Here is an 18,571-nt window from a genome sequence, read left to right on the forward strand (position 1 = left end):
AACAACTAAATTTGGTCTTGTCTGGGAGCAGAGCTCATTAAAATAATAGCTAGTATGTAGAATAAAACCCAAAAGAAGGATATTTCATTTTTCAACCTTTGTGTTCCTATTCAGGATACATCACCATGAAGAAAATTACATTCATAATTATGCATCTCTGTATAGTACAGATCAGGGACCCATGATGTCATTCTGTTACCATCACTCTGTTACCGGGTGTTAATCCACTTCACTTACAGTAGTTCAATAACCAAAATATATTTTTCCAAACTCAACATGTCATATCATTGCTGACATCCCAATCCTTCTGCAGACATCTTTGAATCTTAATTCAGAGTAGATATAAGAGTTTTTAGAACACATGGTCACAAACCAAGGAAGAGTTTACAATCATTCTGTTACCAAACTTTACATCTGCAATGTTTTGTGTAAAATGTTCTGTGAGAATTGTAGTCCTTGTATAGTTTAACTTTGCAATCAATGTTTTTTGTTTGGCATACTTTTAAAGTGAAAAATCTGAGTCTTAGAATCATTCTCTTACAGTGGAATTGCCCCTATTCTAGTTGGAAGCAACAGACTTACCGGCTTAAAAGGAAGGGGAAATAAGTCCTCAATAAGCTTTAGGCCTTCGTTAAATCATGAAAGTCAAAATACATAAAACCAGGTAAAAATAACTTTGAGAGATTGTCTCCTAAATAAACTGTAGAATGCTATAAGAATTTCAAGTTTGAGGGAAAAAAACAGAGGGGGGAATTTTACCTCACTCTGACCTCTTTAGGCCGCACATTAGCCGCTGACGCTAACTGCAGACAGCCTAATGGTAATTAAAAAGGAAATTAATTTAGACAATTGCAAAGCCGGCTGTGCTAAAAAGCAATGCATAATACATGTCCAATCGTCAAGCTAGGACCTTGGGGAGCCAGGGTTGTGCAAATATTATTACACTTGCCATTTAAGATTTCAGAGGACATTATCCTTGGGCGGTTGAACTAAACTTCATTAGGTTTGAACAGCCATGTTGCCCTTAATGAATAATGCAGGGTTAAGGTTTACGCATCTCTCCGCTTCACTATTCTCCCATAGTTTTGGGCTATAATAAACAAGGCGATTTGATTGCAATATAAAGGGTTATGGTTTTGTCGCATCACTGGAAAGAGTCAAAATCTCTGCAAATGGTCCATGTAAGCTACCCAAGTTAGCCACATAGGGCAGAGAACACAGGAAGCGGATGTGTATGACTATGGTTAATGAGATTGATCCGTCACACTGGACACAGACAGCTAAGCGTTCTGTACTGTGCAGGATGGTCTGGGTGAGTCTGTTCAGCTGCACTCTGCACAATGCCCCAGCTGGGAGGTTAGGAGCTGGGACATACACACTCCCACACACACTGACATGGACACACACACATGAACGCACGCACACAAACCTCAGCCAGCAGCCCCTCTCTGCTCCATACGGAGGCAAATCAAGCAGCCATGAGTCAGTTTCAGGAAGAGCACATCGGGCCCAGAGGGCTGCTTCCTGGGTTTAAACTTTTATAGCTCCGTTCGAGGGGAGGAGAGAAAGGGCTTTACTTTCAACTCTGTCAGCGCTTACTCATGCCTGAGCCTCAAGTTCAGATGACTTCCGTCTGGATGGTTCTGGGCGAGATGTTGGGGCAGGACAAAACTTGAGCAACTGAAACCATCTCTCGCAGACTAGTATCGAGGAACATTTTGTGTCATGTCATGTATTCCTCCACTGGGAGGACAAAATTGAAAGGAAATGTTGTGGGTTTTAAAACGATTGTGGGGGATGTGGGAAAATACTTTTAAATTAGAGTATTTCTGAAATGATGGCTGCAATTGTGAGTGTAATATTAAAGAACAGGGGTAGAGAACAGAGGGGGTGGTAGGGCTGATAAGGCTAGCTCTGTGGTGTTAGGGCAACAAAAACTACCCCCACCACAAAAGCACTGCTCACCCCCAACCCCCAGTCATTCTGACAATGAACCCTTTGCTTTGATTGCAGGGGTGCCACCCCATAATAACCAATGACCTTCCCCCCGAGACACAGCCAGGTTGCCAGGAGACACCCTAACCCCACCCTTTTTCAATTTCCCCCAGACCTTCCCATTTCCCCTCTGATGCACGGCAAGCCTGGTTTCATATGCAAAACTTAATTTACATACATCAGAATTCCTAAGCCAATCATCATAGAGGGAAAGGTGGATGGGACTGGGAGGTGGGACCTGGGGCCTCTTGCTCTGGTCTGTGTGACCAGTTGGGTTTTATTAGGTGACAGCCCTCATAGCCACACATAGGAGAAGAATGTTCACAGACAATACAACCTACTACACAATATAAGAGGACTGGAAAACTGGTTAGGCCTTATAACTCTCATCTTTGTTATACGTGTTATTACTACCACTGAGTTACATGGAGAGAGGAATGTGACTTGTTCAGGCACACCACTGTCCTATAGTGTATACAGTGTATTCGGAAAGTATTCAGACCACTAGACTTTTTCACATTGTAACATTACAGCCTTGTTCTAAAATTGATTAAATAGTTTTCCCCCCTCAATCTACACACAATACCCCATAATGACAAAGTAAAAACTTTTTTTTTATGTCTGCAAATGCATAAAAAATAAAAAATAAAATATCACATCTACATAAGTATTCAGACCCGTTACTCAGTACTTTGTTGAAGCACCTTTAGCAGCAATTACAGTCTCGAGTCCGCTTGGGTATGACGCTACAAGCTTGGCACACCTGGATGTGGGGAGTTTCTACCATTCCTCTCTGCAGATCCTCTCAAGCTCTGTCAGGTTGGATGGGGAGCATTGCTGCACAGCTATTTTCTGGTATCTCCATAAATGTTCGATTGGATTCAAGTCCAGGCTCTGGCTGGGCCACTCAAGGATATTCAGAGACTTGTCCGGAAGCCACTCCTGCGTTGACTTGGCTGTGTGCTTTGGTTCGTAGTCCTGTTGGATGGTGAACCTTTGCCCCAGTCTGAGGTCCTGAGCGCTCTAGAGCAGGTTTTCATTGAGGATCTGTCTGTACTTTGCTCTGTTCATCTTTCCCTTGATCCTGACTAGTCTCCCAGTCCCTGCCGCTGAAAATCATCCACACAGCATGATGCTGTCACCACCATGCTTCAATGTGGGGATGGTGATAGGTTTCCAGAGACGTGACGCTTGGCATTCAGGCCAAAGAGTTCAATCTTGGTTTCATCACACCAGAGAATCGTGTTTCTCATGGTCTGAGAGTCTTCAGATGCCTTTGAAAAACTCCAAGCGGGCTGTTATGTGACTTTTACTGAGGAGTGGCTTCCGTCTGGCCACTCTACCATAAAGGCCTGATTGGTGGAGTGCTGCAGAGATGGGAGAACCATCCAGAAGGACAACCATCTCCACAGAGGAACTCTAGAACTCTGTCAAATCAAATCAAATGTTATTGGCCACATACACATGGTTAGCAGATGTTATTGCGAGTGTAACGAAATGCTTGTCAGAGTGACCATCAGGTTCTTGTTCACCTCCCTGACCAAGGCCCTTCTACACCGATTGCTCAGTTCGGCCGGGAGGCCAACTCTAGGAAGGGTCTTGGTGGTTCCAAACTTATTCCATTTAAGAATGATGGAAGCCACTGTGTTCTTGGGGACCTTCAATGCTGCAGAAATGTTTTGATACCCTTCCCCAGATCTGTGCCGACACAATCCTCCAAATCAAGTTCTAGAAACATCTCAAGGATGATCAATGGAAAGGATGCACCTGAGCTCAATTTCGAGTCTCATAGCAAAGGGCCTGAATACTTATGTAAATAAGGTATCTGTAAAAAATGTATATATTTGCAAAAAAAATCGAAAACTTTTCCACTTTGTCATTATGGAGTATTGTGTGCAGATTGCTGATTTTATTTTTTTTAAATCAATTTTAGAATAAGGCTGTAACGTAACAAAATTTAAAAAGTCAAGGGGTCTGAATACTTTCCAAAGGCACTGTACCTTCTATTCATTCCTACAAAATTATATTAGTCACAAAAGAGAATTGTAGTTCTGTGTGTGTAGCCATTGTAAAGTTATATTGAGAGTCATGACACAGATACGTTTTTTACCTCAGTCGTTGCTGTAATCTAATGCAGTAACCATTTAACCATTTCAAAAGGCTAAAATATCACACGGGCAGTAACAACAAAAAAAACCTGAATGGCTGAACTCAAATTTGTGGGAAAAACATGGCTATGCCACCAGTCCAATGCTTGGGGCCCCTCTATAACCTCATCTAGTATGCAGATTATGCATAGCACATATAAGGCCCAATTTCCCATGTCCCTGCCCCCTACACACATACATGAATATATTAGGCCCGGACGACTTTTGGGAGTGACAGGCAAGGGGTTAGGAGGTCTCAGTGTCTGTCTGAGTCGTGGTACTACTGTATTCCCCTTTGCATCATGTCTAGACTGCTAAACAAAGGCCAGTCGAGAGCAGCTAGGGAAGGAGACTCACTCACTCACTCACCGGTCGGACACCATTAACAGCTCAGGTAACGGAAAATCTGTTTCAGGTTCACCTGCAGTGAGGGGCACTAGCAAGCTAGCCTCTAAGCTAGTGATAAAGCCAAATATTGCACTGGCTGAGCACTAAGCTACCATAGGGCTCAACATAAAATTGTAATAGACTAGAAATAGAGCTAATTACTGCACAAAGATTCAAGACTACTAAAAATCTAGGCCTAAATGGTGAAGGATCTACTTTGGAGCTAGCAATGGTGCAAGCTAAATCATACACTGCAATGCTAGGTTAGTCATGTTGCCTGGTGCTAATAGCTCGAGTCACTAATAAAACACTAATTATAATACACTACCGTTCAAAAGTTTGGGGTCACTTAGAAATGTCCTTTTTTTTTTTTAAAAGGAAAGGACATTTTTTGTCCATTACAATAACATCAAATTGATCAGAAATACAGTGTTGACATTGTTAATGTTGTAAATGACTATTGTAGCTGGAAATGGCCGATTTGTAATGGATTACTTACATAGGCGTACAGAGGCCCATTATCAGCAACCATCATTCCTGTGTTCCAATGGCACGTTGTGTTAGCTAATCCAAGTTTATAATTTTAAAAGGCTAATTAATCAGAAAACCCTTTTGCACTTAAGTTTGCACAGCTGAAAACTTATTTTGATTAAAGCAACAAAACTGGCCTTCTTTAGACTAGTTGAGTATCTGGAGCATCAGTATTTGTGGGTTCGATTACAGGCTCAAAAATATCCAGAAACAAAGACCTTTCTTCTGAAAATCGTCAGTCTATTCTTGTTCTGAGAAATTAAGGCTATTCCATGTCAGAAATTGCCAAGAAACTGAAGATCTCGTACAACGCTGTGTACTACTCCCTTCACAGAAGAGCGCAAACTGTCTCTAACCAGATTAGAAAGGAGTGGAAGGCCCCGGTGCACAACTGAGCAAGAGGACAAGTACATTAGAGTGTCTAGTTTGAGAAACAGATGCCTCCCATGTCCTCAAATGGCAGCTTCAATAAATTGTACCCGCAAAATACCAGTCTCAACGTCAACAGTGAACAGGCGACTCAAAGATGCTGGCCTTCTAGGCAGAGTTGCAAAAAGCCACATCACAGACTGGCCAATAAAATGACAAGATTAAGATGGGAACTCTGCCTAGAAGGCCAGCATTATGACACTTCCTGAATGTGATGTCATTCTGGGAAGGGGCTATTTTTTTTTAAAGTGGAATAAAAAATAAAAACATGGTGGAAAGTGAAACCAGGGACACAGAAAATCTTAAATACAATAATCATGAACAAATATTTCCTGGGGACAGAAAAGGCACCGCATTGTAGCAATGACCCACCTGCTGCTGCAAAAATTATATAAATTGGGCAAATAACGTAAACTAGCAACGAATATCAACAAAAGTGCACACGAGGCTACATGCAGCTCTGTGATTTGATCTCAAAAGGTAATTGGTGATTTGATCTCAAAAGGTAATTGAAAAAGACTGCTCATGCCTGTCAATGCAATCTGCAGAAATAGTAGAACACGGTGCAAAACATTGCATCTGGAGGACACTGATCCAATTCTGATCAGAGTAATTGTTTTATATTGTATGATTTGTATTTACTTTCCCATTCGGACAGCTTAAATCTAAATTCTGCTTGCCCAACATTTTATATATATATTTTTTTATGTGTCCTGGACAAGCGTTAATGTCGTGCCCTGCCATACATTCAAATCAAATCAAATTGTATTGGTCACATACACATGGTTAACAGATGTTAATGAGTGTAGCAAAATGCTTGTGCTTCTAGTTCCGACAGTGCAGTAATATCTAACAAGTAATCGAACAATTCTCCAACAACTACCTAATACACACAAATCTAAAGGGATGGAAAAATAATATGTACATATAAATATATGGATGAGCGATAGCCGAGAGGCATAGGCATGATACATATGACATGAGTAATGTAAGATATGTAAACATTATTAAAGTGGCATTGTTTAAAGTGACTAGTGAGTATATGTAGGCAGCAGCCTCTCTGAGTTAGTGATTGCTGTTTAACAGTGTGATGGCCTTGAGATAGAAGCTGTTTTTCAGTCTCTCGGTCCCAGCTTTGATGCACCTGTACTGACCTCGCCTTCTGGATGGTAGAGGGGTGAATAGGCAGTGGTTCGGGTGCTTGTTGTCCTTGATGATATTTTTGGCCTTCCTGTGACATCGGGTGCTGTAGGTGTCCTGAGGGGCAGGTAGTTAGACCCCGGTGAGGCGTTGTGAAGACCGCACCACCCTCTGGAGAGCCTTGCGGTTGATGGCGGTGAAGTTGCCGTACCAGGCGGTGATACAGCCCGACAGGATGCTCTCAGTTGTGCATCTGTAAAAGTTTGTCAGTGTTTTTGGTGACAAGCCCAATTTCTTCAGCCTCCTGAGGTTGAAGAGGCGCTGTTGCGCCTTCTTCACCAAAACTGTCTGTGTGTGTGGACCATTTCAGATTGTCTGTGATATGTTCGCCGAGGAACTTAAAAAAAAAAAATTTAAAAAAAAAAACTTTCCACCTTCTTCAATACTGTCCCTTCGAAGAGGATAGGGGGGTGCTCCCTCTGCGCTTTCCTGAAGTCCATGATCATCTCCTTTGTTTTGTTGACGTTGAGGAGGTTGTTTTCCTGACACCACACCCCGAGTGCCCTCACCTCCTCCCTGTAGGTTGTCTCGTAGTTTTTGGTAATCAAGGCCACTACTATTGTGTCGTCAGCAAACTTGATGATTGAGTTGGAGGCGTACATGGCCATGGAGTCATGGGTGAACAGGGAGTACAGGAGGGAGCTGAGCACGCACTCTTGTGGGGCCCCAGTGTTGACGGTAAGCGAAGTGGAAATGTTTCCTACCTTCACCACCTGGGGGCAGCCCGTCAGAAAGTCCAGGACCCAGTTGCAAAGGGCAGGGTTTATACCCAGGGCCTCCAGCTTAATGATGAGCTCAGAGGGTATGATGGTATTGAATGCTGAGTAGTCAATGAACAGCATTCTTACATAGGTATTCCTCTTGTCCAGATCGGAGAGGGCAGTGTGCAGTGTGATGGCGATTGCATCATCTGTGGACCTGTTGGGGCGGTATACAAACTGAAGTGGGTCTAGGGCAGGGGTGTCAAACTCATTTTAGCTCAGGGGCCACATGAAGGAAAATCTATTCCCAAGTGGGCCGGACCGGTAAAATCATGGTATATATAACTTAAAAACAACAACTTCAGATTGTTTTCTTTGTTTTAATACGATCAACATAAAACATAAAGCTGGAGCCTGAGGACAGCGTGTCCACAATAGTGCAAGCACAACATCACTATTAATCATAAAACACCTCAAGTTTATTTGAAAATTCTAAAGAAAAAGAACACACAAACACACAATGCCTCAGTGATTCACAGAAGTATATCACAGATCACAGAAATATATCAGGGTGTCTCATGCAGCACTTTAAGTGGGGTTGCATAGTTTATTTGACTCCTGATACATGGCATCTTTTAGCTTTCACCAGCACATCAATATCAGGCGTCACATCCTGAGTGGCAGCCAACTTCAGGATGTGATTCAAGTGCTTGTGCGTGAGCCTTGAGCGCAGCTTTGTTTTATTTATGCTCATTACAGAGAAAACTTGCTCACAAAGATATGTGGTTCCAAACATGCACAACAGTTTTGCAGCGAGGGCTGTCAAGTTGGGGTAACCTGGCAAGAGATTCTGATAAAATGTGTCCAAGCCAGCTGCGGCAAATTTGCCCTTCATATCCGAGTCACACTGCAAGTCTATTATTTCAAGTTGGATGCTGACGGGCAGATCAGAGGGATTCACGGTGAATGGCGAGCAAAAAACGTTGAAGTCTTTCTCCAGTTCACCAAAAATCTGAAAGCGTTGCTCAAACTCCCGTAACAGTGCCGTTATTTTATCTTTGAACCGCTTCATGTCTGCCACATGTTGGGTCGCGCACACATTTTTCAGACAGGGGAAGTGAGCTGCATCACCACCGGCGAGTTGCGTCTCCCACAATGACAGCTTCAACTTGAAAGAACGTATGCTGTCATAATACTGCGTGACGACTTTGTTGCGCCCTTGCAGCTGTTTGTTCAAGTTATTCAGGTGCTCTGTAACATCCACCATAAATGCAAGGTCCTGCATCCATTCTGCGGAATGAAATTCTAACACTGGTTTGCCCTTTTCTTCCATGAACTGTTCAATTTCTTCTCGTAAATCAAAGAAACGCCTAAGCACAGCACCTCGGCTTAACCATCTTACCTCAGTGTGGTATGGCAGGCCATGGATGTGGTCTTTCTCTCTGAGAAGGCTGTCAAACTGACGGTGATTCAGGCTTCTGGATCGGATGAAATTAACAGTTTGGATGACCACCTTCATGACGTTATCCATCTTTAATGACTTGCAACACAAAGCCTCCTGGTGCAAAATACAGTGAAAAGTCCAAAAATCACGTCCTCCATTTGCAGATTGCACTTTCTCTCTGAACTTTGTCACAACGCCTGCTTTTTTCCCGATCATTGAGGGCGCACCATCTGTAGCCAGGCTGACAGCGCGGGACCAGTCCACTCCGACCCTGTCCAGCGCGCCGACGAGTGCGGAGAAAATATCAGCTGCTGTCGTTGTATCTGTCATCGGCACCAACTCCACGAACTCCTCGGTGACGGTCAATGTGTCATCAAGTCCGCGGATGAAAATGGCCAGTTGTGCAACATCTGTAATGTCCGTACTTTCATCAATTGCAACTGAAAACCCAATAAATGACTTTACTTTTTTTGTCAGGCTGATATTTTTTGTTTCTTGTCAGGCTGATATTTGCAAAAGCCTGGCGCTTTTCAGGGCACACAATCTCCGCTGCCTTCATCATGCATGTTTTTACAAATTCACCCTCACTAAATGGTTTTGAAGCCACTGCGATTTCATTAGCAATGAGGTAGCTAGCTTTCACTGCAGCGTCACTGATGTCTCGGCTGTGAGTAAACACAGACTGCTGTTTCTTCAGACCCGCCAACAGTTCATTCACCTTCTCTCTTCTCTGCTGTCCTTGAAAGTTGTCATATTTGTCGGCATGAAGACTCACATAGTGGCGACGAAGGTTATACTCTTTCAGCACTGCAACATGCTGTGAACACACCAAACATACAGCTTTCCCATTCAATTCCGTGGATAAATAGGAGGATGACCATTTTTCTTGGAACACTCTGCACTCTGCGTCCACTTTTCTCTTTTTTGACAGAGACATATTGGGGCAATGATGGTGCCAAAGCACAAAATGTTAAAAGTAGAAGCCGTAATAAATATCGCGGGCAAAACAAAGTAGCTCATCTGGACTGGCTGCACTTGCTTGACCTACTTGCTCTGCTCCGTTATAAACGGTTTGCTTGCTTAACACAATTGCTATTGCGCCATCCAGTGGACGCAATTGGAACAGCAGTTTCTTTTATTGAAAAATTGCAGCTCATTTTTATACTTTACAAAACCATCTCGCGGGCCGGATTAAACCCCTTTGCGGGCCTGATCCGGCCCGCGGGCCGGACGTTTGACACCCCTGGTCTAGGGTGACAGGTAAGGTGGAGGTGATATGATCTCAAAGCACTTCATGATGAGTGAGTGCTACGGGGCGATAGTAATTTAGTTCAGTTATCTTTGCCTTCTTGGGTACAGGAACAATGGTGGCCATCTTGAAGGGGACAGCAGACTGGGATAGGGAGCGATTGAATATGTCCGTAAACACACCAGCCAGCTGGTCTGCGCATGCTCTGAGGACACAGCTAGGGATGCCGTAAGGGCCAGCTGCCTTGCGAAGGTTAACACGTTTAAATGTCTTACGTCGGCCACGGAAAAGGAGATGGGGGGCCCGCAGTCCTTGTTATCGGGCCGCGTCGGTGGCACTGTATTATCCTCAAAGCGGGCAAAGGTGTTTAGTTTGTCTGGAAACAAGACGTCGGTGTCCGTGACGTGGCTGGTTTTCTTTTTGTAGTCCGTAATTGCCTGTAGACCCTACCACATACGTCTTGTGTCTGAGCCGCTGAATTGAGACTCCACTTTGTCCCTATACCGACATTTCGCTTGTTTGATTAAATTAATTGCTACCCATGTCAGATACATTGAGCTCCAGTGCAAGTTGTGCTACATATTTTCATGGGAAGTAAAATCTCCCTCATCAACTATAATTCCATTCTCAGGACATTTTCAATTGCAAACCTGGGCAGCATTACATACAAAGACAAAGACAAACACACAAAACCAATGTAGATGCCAAGAGTTTACATAACACACAGTCGAAGAGGATTGCCAGCACTTAGCTAAGATACATAATAATTTCATTTCCATGACTCCGCTGTGTTCTGCCAGGGCCCAGGATGTGAAAGAGACATTTTCTGCCGGAGTGCTGGACATTGTTCTCTGGGCTTTCCCAGAAGTGAACATATGCACTATTCAGGGCCAATATGGCTCAATACAACACAGAATGTGAGAGAGAGGGAGACAGAGAATGAGGGACAGATAGCTACCCCACCCCACAGCCCAACCCCAACCTTTCTGCCACAGTGGGGGCAACCAGACATGGGTAGTGATTAGCAGAATGACTAATGAAGGCCTGTTAGTGGCTTTGGGTTGGTTTGTTCTGATGGGGAGTTGCCCTCTTCTGTGCCAACATACGTTCCTCCCATCTCCACTTATTCCCATGCCCCACTCCACTGTCCAGGCACTGCAGTGAATAACCCCTTTGTGAGGAGAAACTACTATGGTTTAAGATATTTATTTAGATATGAGAATCTTTAAAATCATGTTTTCAATCAAGAGTGACTGACCAAGATCAATTATGTCCTACAGCAAAAAATGTACATCTTCACCAAAAGCCTTGCTAACAAACAGAACTTCAAGCTCTGTTTAGATGAACGGTATAACTTACAAAAGACACTATACAAAAATGAGAACATCTGAGTTTAGTGTCCTATCAAAGATGAATATCAAATAATATGTTGTCTTCTTTTTTTAAACCAGAGCCAAAAAAAGACCCCCCAACACCAGCCTGTAAAAACATACTGGGTTTGCCATCAAATTGACTTTGACTGTAAATCCATAGGCGGATGCCAACAGCCAGCTCAAAGTGCTGAATAGCTCAGAAACAAAGCTGATCTCCTTGGAGCTTTCACACTGGATGCCAAGAACCAAAGTCACTGGGAGAACAGCAAGGGGGATCTGCTACAGGGAGGGTAGAGGGGGACAGGACGGACACTGACAGAGAGAGAACAAGAGAGAGAATAAGAGAGGTGGTGTAATGAATGAGTGCTCAATGGTGATAGCACCACTGGGCTCTATTTGCAACACATGGTGTTCTGTTTATAGCAAGGCTAGCTTGACTCTGGGACCTGCAAACCACTGACTGAGAGTCATTGTGGCTGGCTAACATTCAAAAGAGGCAAGCTGGAGAGTGTAGCTACACTTAGCTTAGCCATGCTAACTCTATGGAACCTATTACTGTAAGGGCATAGGTTGTGAACATAAAGTGCCTTTGGAAAGTAATCTGACCCCTTGACTTTTTCCACATTTTGTTACATTACAGCCATATTAGATAATGGATTCAATTGTTTTTTCCCCGTCATCAATCTACACATTATACCCTATAATAGTTATTTGACATTTTTCGCAAATGTATTAAAATAAAAATAAAAAACATGAGTATTCAGACTTTGGTTCTTGGCATCCAGTGTGAAACCTCCAATGAGATCAGCTTTGTTTCTGAGCTATTCAGCACTGAGCTGGCTGCTGGCATCCACCTATGGATTTACAGTCAAAGTCAATTTGAAGGCAAACCCAGTGGGTTTTTAGAGGCTGGAGTTGGGGTCTTTTTTGCCACTGGTTTTTGTTACTCAGTACTTTGTTGAAGCACCGTTGGCAGCGATTACAGCCTTGAGTCTTCTTGGATATGATGCTACAAGCTTGGCACACCTGTATTTGGAGAGTTTCTCCCATTCTTTCTGCAGATCCTCTCAAGCTTTGTCAGGTTGGATGCGGAGCGTTGCTGCACAGCTATTTTCAGGTCTCTCCAGATATGTTTGATGGGGTTCAAGTGCTCTGGCTGGGCCACTCAAGGACATTTAGAGACTTGTCCTAAAGCCCCTCCTGCGTTGTCTTGGCTGTGTGCTTAGGTTCGTTGTCTTGTTGGAAGGTGAACCTTTGCCCCAGTCTGAGGTCCTGAGAGCTCTGGAGCAGGGTTTCTTCAAAGGGTCTCTCAGTACTTTGCCTCGATCCTGACTAGTCTCCCAGTCCCTGTCACTGAAAAACATCCCCAAAGCATGATGCTGACACCACTATGCTTCACTGTTGGGATAGTGCCAGGTTTCCAGACATGAAGCTTGGCATTCAGACCAAAGAGTTCAATCTTGGTTTCATCAGACCAGAGAATCTTGTTTCTCATTGTCTGAGAGTCCTTTAGGTGCCAACTCCAAACCGGCCGTCATGTGCCTTTTACTGAGGAGTGGCTTCTGTCTGGCCACTCTACCATAAAGGCCTGATTGGTGGAGTACTACAGAGATGGTTGTCCTTCTGGAAGGTTCTTCCGATGGTCACTCTGTCAGAGTCAGGTTCTTGGTCACCTCCCTGACCAAGGCCCTTCTCTCCCGATTGCTCAGTTTGGCTGGGCAGCCAGCTCTAGGGACAGTCTTGGTGGTTTGAAACTTCTTCAATTTGTTCTTGGGAACCTTCAATGCTGCAGACATTTTTTTGGTACCCTTCCACAAATCTGTGCCTCGACACAATCCTGTCTCGGCGCTCTACAGATAATTCCTTCAACCTCATGGATTGGTTTTGCTCTGACATGCACTGTCAACTGTGGGACCTTATATAGACAGGTGTGTGCCGTTCCAAATGATGTCCAATCAAATGAATTTACCACAGATGGACTACAATAAAGTTGTAGAAACATCTCATGGACAATCAATGGAAACAGGATGCACCTGAGCTCAATTTCGAGTCTCATAGCAAAGGGTCTGAATACTTACGTAAATAAGGTATGTTTTTTATTTTTTATACACTACCTGGCAAAAGTTTTAGAACACCTACTCATTCAGGTTTTTCTTTATTTTGACTATTTTCTTCATTATAAAAGAAGAGTGAAGACATTAAAACTATGAAATAACACATTACGGAATCATGTAAACCAAAAAAAGTGTTCAACAAATCAAAGATATTTTATATTTGAGATTTTTCAAATAGCCACCCTTTGCTATGATGACAGGTGTGCCCTGTTAAAAGTGAATTTGTGGAATTGATATCCTTCTTAATGCGTTTGAGTCAATCAGTTGTGTTGTGACAAGGTAGGGGGGTAGTAAGAAGAAAGCCCTATTTGGTAAAAGACCAAGTACATATTATGGCAAGAACAGCTCAAATAAGCAAAGAGAAACAACAGTCCATCATTACTTTAAGACATGAAGGTCAGTCAATACAGAAAACGTCAAGAACTTCATTAGAGTTACCAGCCTCAGAAATTGTAGCCCAAATAAATGCTTCAGAGTTACAGACACATGTCAACATCAACTGTTCAGAGGAGACTGTGTGAGTCAGGCAGGCCTTCATGGTCAAATTTCTGAAAGGAAACCTCTACTAAAGGACACCAATAAGAAGAAGAGCCATGCTTGGGCCAAGAAACACAAGCAATGGACATTAGACCGGTGGAAATTTGTCCTTTGGTCTGGAGTCCAAATTGGAGATTTTTGGTAACAACCGCCGCGTCTTTGTGAGACGCAGTGTGGGTGAACGGATGATCTCTGCAAGTGTTTTTCCCACCGTAAAGCATGGAAGAGGTGGTGTTATGGTGTGGGGGTGCTTTGCTGGTGACACTGTGATTTATTTAGAATTCAAGGCTGTTTAACAGTCTTAACCAGCATGGCTACCACAGCATTCTGCAGTGATAGTCCCACTAATCCCAAACCAGATGGGTTGGCGTATCATTTGTTTTTCAACAGGACAATGACCCAAAACATCTCCAGGCTGTGTAGGGGCTATTTTGCCAAGAAGGAGAGTGATGGGAGTGCTGCATTAGATGACCTGGCCTCCACAATCCGTCGATCTCAACCAAATTGAGATGGTTTGGGATGAGTCGAACCGCAGAGAAGGAAAAGCAGCCAACAAGTGCTCAGCATATGTTGGAACTCCTTCAAGACTGTTGGAAAAGCATTCCAGGTGAAGCTGGTTGAGAGAATGCCAAGAGTGTGCAAAGCTGTCAAGCTTCATAGTTGTGATGTCTTCACTATTACTCTACAATGTAGAAAATAGTACAAATTTAAGAAAAACCTTTGAATGAGTAGGTGTTCTAAAACATTTGACCGGTAGTGTACATTTGCAAAAATGTAAAAAAACCTGTTTTCACTTTGTCATTATGGGATATTGTTTGTAGATTGATGAGGAAAAACATTTATGTAATACATTTTAGTATAAGGCTGTAACGTAACAAAATGTGGAAAAAGTGAAGGGGTCTGAATTAGAGGTCGACCAATTATGATTTTTCAACGCCGATGCCGATTATTGGAGGGCCAAAAAAGGCCGATACCGATTAATCGGTCGATTTTTTTTTGTTGTTGTTTATTTGTAATAATGACAATTACAACAATACTGAATGAACACTTATTTTAACTTAATATAATACATCAATAAAATCAATTTAGCCTCAAATAAATAATGAAACATGTTCAATTTGGTTTAAATTATGCAAAAACAAAGTGTTGGAGAAGAAAGTAAAAGTGCAATATGTGCCATGTAAAAAAGCTAACATTTAAGTTCCTTGCTCAGAACATGAGAACATATGAAAGCTGGTGGTTCCTTTTAACATGAGTCTTCAATATTCCCAGGTAAGAAGTTTTAGGTTGTAGTTATTATAGGAATTATAGGACCATTTCTCTCTATACGATTTGTATTTCATATACCTTTGACTAATGGATGTTCTTATAGGCACTTTAGTTTTGCCAGTGTAACAGTATAGCTTCCGTCCCTCTCCTCGCTCCTACCTGGGCTCAAACCAGGAACACATTGACAGCAGTCACCCTCGAAGCAGCGTTACCCATGCAGAGCAAGGGGAACAACTACTCCAAGTCTCAGCGCGAGTGACATTTGAAACGCTATTAGCGCGCACCCCGCTAACTAGCTAGCCATTTCACATTGGTTACACCAGCCTAATCTCGGGAGTTGATAGGCTTGAAGTAATAAACAGCACAAGTCTTGCAGCATTGCAAAGAGCTGCTGGCAAACGCACGAAAGTGCTGTTTGAATGAATGCTTACAAGCCTGCTGGTGCCTACCGTCGCTCAGTCAGACTGCTCTATCAAATCATAGACTTAATTATAACATAATAACACACAGAAATACAAGCCTTTGGTCATTAAAATGGTCGAATCCGGAAACTATCCTTTCGAAAACAAAACGTTTATTCTTTCAGTGAAATACGGAACCGTTCCGTATTTTATCTAACGGATGTCATCCCTAAGTCTAAATATTGCTGTTACATTGTACAACCTTCAATGTTATGTCATAATTAATTACGGCCTTTGTTAGGAATAAATGGACTTCACACAGTTCGCAATGAGCCAGGCGGCCCAAACTGCTGCATATACCCTGACTGCTTGCATGGAATGCAAGAGAAGTGACACAATTTCCCTAGTTATAAGAAATTCATGTTAGCAGGCAATATTAACTAAATATGCAGGTTTAAAAATATATACTTGTGTATTGATTTTAAAGAAAGGCATTGATGTTTATGGTTAGGTACATTGGTGCAAAATCATCACCCGTTTGTCGAAGTAGGCTGTGATTCAATGAGAAATTAACAGGCACCGCATCGATTATATGCAACGCAGGACACGCTAGATAAACTAGTAATATCATCAACTATGTGTAGTTAACTAGTGATTATGTTAAGATTGATTGTTTTTTATAAGATAAGTTTAATGCTAGCTAGCAACTTACCTTGGCTTCTTGCTGCCCTCACGTAACAGGTAGTCAGCCTGCCATGCAGGCTCCTCGTGGAGTGCAATGTAAGGCAGGTGGTTAGAGCGTTGGACTAGTAACCGAAAACGAATCCCCGAGCTGACAAGGTAAAAATCTGTTGTTCTGCCCCTGAACAAGGCAGTTAACCCACCGTTCCTAGGCCATCATTGAAAATAAGAATGTGTTCTTAACTGACTTGCCTAGTTACATAAAGTTGTATAAAAAAATATATATACTAAAAAATATATATAATAATAATCAAAAATAAAAAAAAATGTAAAAATATATATATATTTTTAAAATATCGGCAAATCGGTGTCCCAAAATACCAATTACCGATTGTTATGAAAACTTGAAATCGGCCCTAATTAATCGGCCATTCCGATTAATCGGTCGACCTCTAGTCTGAATACTTTCCGAAGGCATGGTACAAGTAGAAAGGACCCTTAAAACAGAGATCTACAGTAGCCTACACTCAGTTTAGATCTATTCAATCCTAACCCTCACCACTAGGCCATAAAACACTAACCTGAACTTAGGTCAGCTTTAGCCTTCATTGCTAAAGTAGTAGCCATTTGTCCAAGACAGTCTGGCTCAGTGTCAGACAAGAGCCCGGGGCTACGAGCCAGTCAGCCACTGTAGTTAATAATTAAATTACAAAGAGACACCACCTGTAAATGGGTATAAAAATAGCGAGGGCCCTCATGTGATCTAAGTTGCTTTTACAATGGAACGCTCCGTTTGCCTTGCAGCATTGTGTTGCAGAGGCAGTTGCAGTGCGTTCTGTGTGGTGCATACTTTGGATTTATTGAACATATGATTCAAATTGTATGTGCAGACGGCTTGACAGAAAGGGGTAGCAGAAGGTGAATGTTGAACTTTTGTTGCACACATATCCAGATGATGCTACATACCATTTTGAGCAATAACGCTGTAGGTGTGTTTGAGGCCTTCGGCTAACGAATCCAAAGCAGAAAGACGGCCATTTCCAAATAATCTGGGGGACAACAAAAATATTTTCATAGCAAAGTTCTGTCTGAATGCCCACTCCCACCCGCAGCATGAAAAATGCAGACCGTGTCGCAATGATCTCTATCAGGACCCGCAGGTCCTGTGGGCATCCCACGGGAATGCAGGCCTCTACCCCCATGTGATCTGTGACTTTTATACTGGGCGGCGGGAGAAGGTTAGTGTGACTACAAGTGTATGCTGTAGAGGAGGTAGGGGTGGCAGGGAGGGGGCTTGGAGTGACAGAGGGAGTTTGTATTTATAGAGGGAGAACCTCTGCTTAACAAGTGTGAGAACTCGTGCCAGATGGGCAGTGAAGGATCCTTTGTTTTTAAATTGGGAAGAGAAAGGGGTGGTCAGTCGCTTAACAAAGGGGTACCATATTGAATACTCAGTGGGGTCTGAAATGACTGACACCCTTGTCACAGGATTCCCTGTGGCTCAGTTGGTAGAGCATGGTGTTTGCAACGCCAGCATGGTGTTTGCAACGCCAGCATGGTGTTTGCAACGCCAGCATGGTGTGTGCAACGCCAGCATGGTGTGTGCAACGCCAGCATGGTGTGTGCAACGCCAGCATGGTGTGTGCAACGCCAGCATGGTGTGTGCAACGCCAGCATGGTGTGTGCAACGCCAGCATGGTGTGTGCAACGCCAGGGTTGTTGGTTCGATTCCCACGGGGGGCCAGTACAAAAAATACAAAAAATAAATGTTTATTTTTTTAAATGAATGAAATGTATGCATTCACTACTGTAAGTCGCTCTGGATAAGAACGTCTGCTAAATGACTAAAATGTAAAAATAAAGACTAGCAAAAATGACTGTATAAAATACATTTTTCAAATACTGAACTATATTGTATGCGCCAAAAAAATTGCCAACTATATTATTTTATATGAACACAATTGCTCTGAGAAAGAGATTTTGTTTAACAACTAATAAAAATCTAATCAAAAAATGTAGGGGTCAAAATTATTGACACCCCTGTTTTCAATACCTCACCTTGTACGCATAACGGCACTAAGCCTTTTTCTAAAATGTTTAAGAGTTGGAAAAC

The 18,571-nt window shown here is 42.7% G+C and overlaps 1 protein-coding gene across 4 annotated transcripts in view; it reads right to left on the bottom strand.

Annotated features, from left to right (window-relative positions):
* Window positions 1-18,571, bottom strand: part of pmepa1 (prostate transmembrane protein, androgen induced 1) — an 89,789-nt gene that overhangs the window by 46,926 nt on the left and 24,292 nt on the right. Inside the window, exon 1 of one of the 4 annotated variants that reach the window (XM_029776422.1) lies at window positions 17,425-17,444. The exons of the other annotated variants lie outside the window; for them this stretch is intronic. The gene's annotated coding sequence lies outside the window, so the exon portion shown is untranslated. Of the gene's footprint in view, window positions 1-17,424; window positions 17,445-18,571 lie in introns of those variants that run through there. 4 annotated transcript variants of the gene reach the window in all.

Source organism: Salmo trutta, chromosome 14 (assembly GCF_901001165.1).
Source record: "Salmo trutta chromosome 14, fSalTru1.1, whole genome shotgun sequence".
Lineage (NCBI taxonomy): Eukaryota > Metazoa > Chordata > Actinopteri > Salmoniformes > Salmonidae > Salmo > Salmo trutta.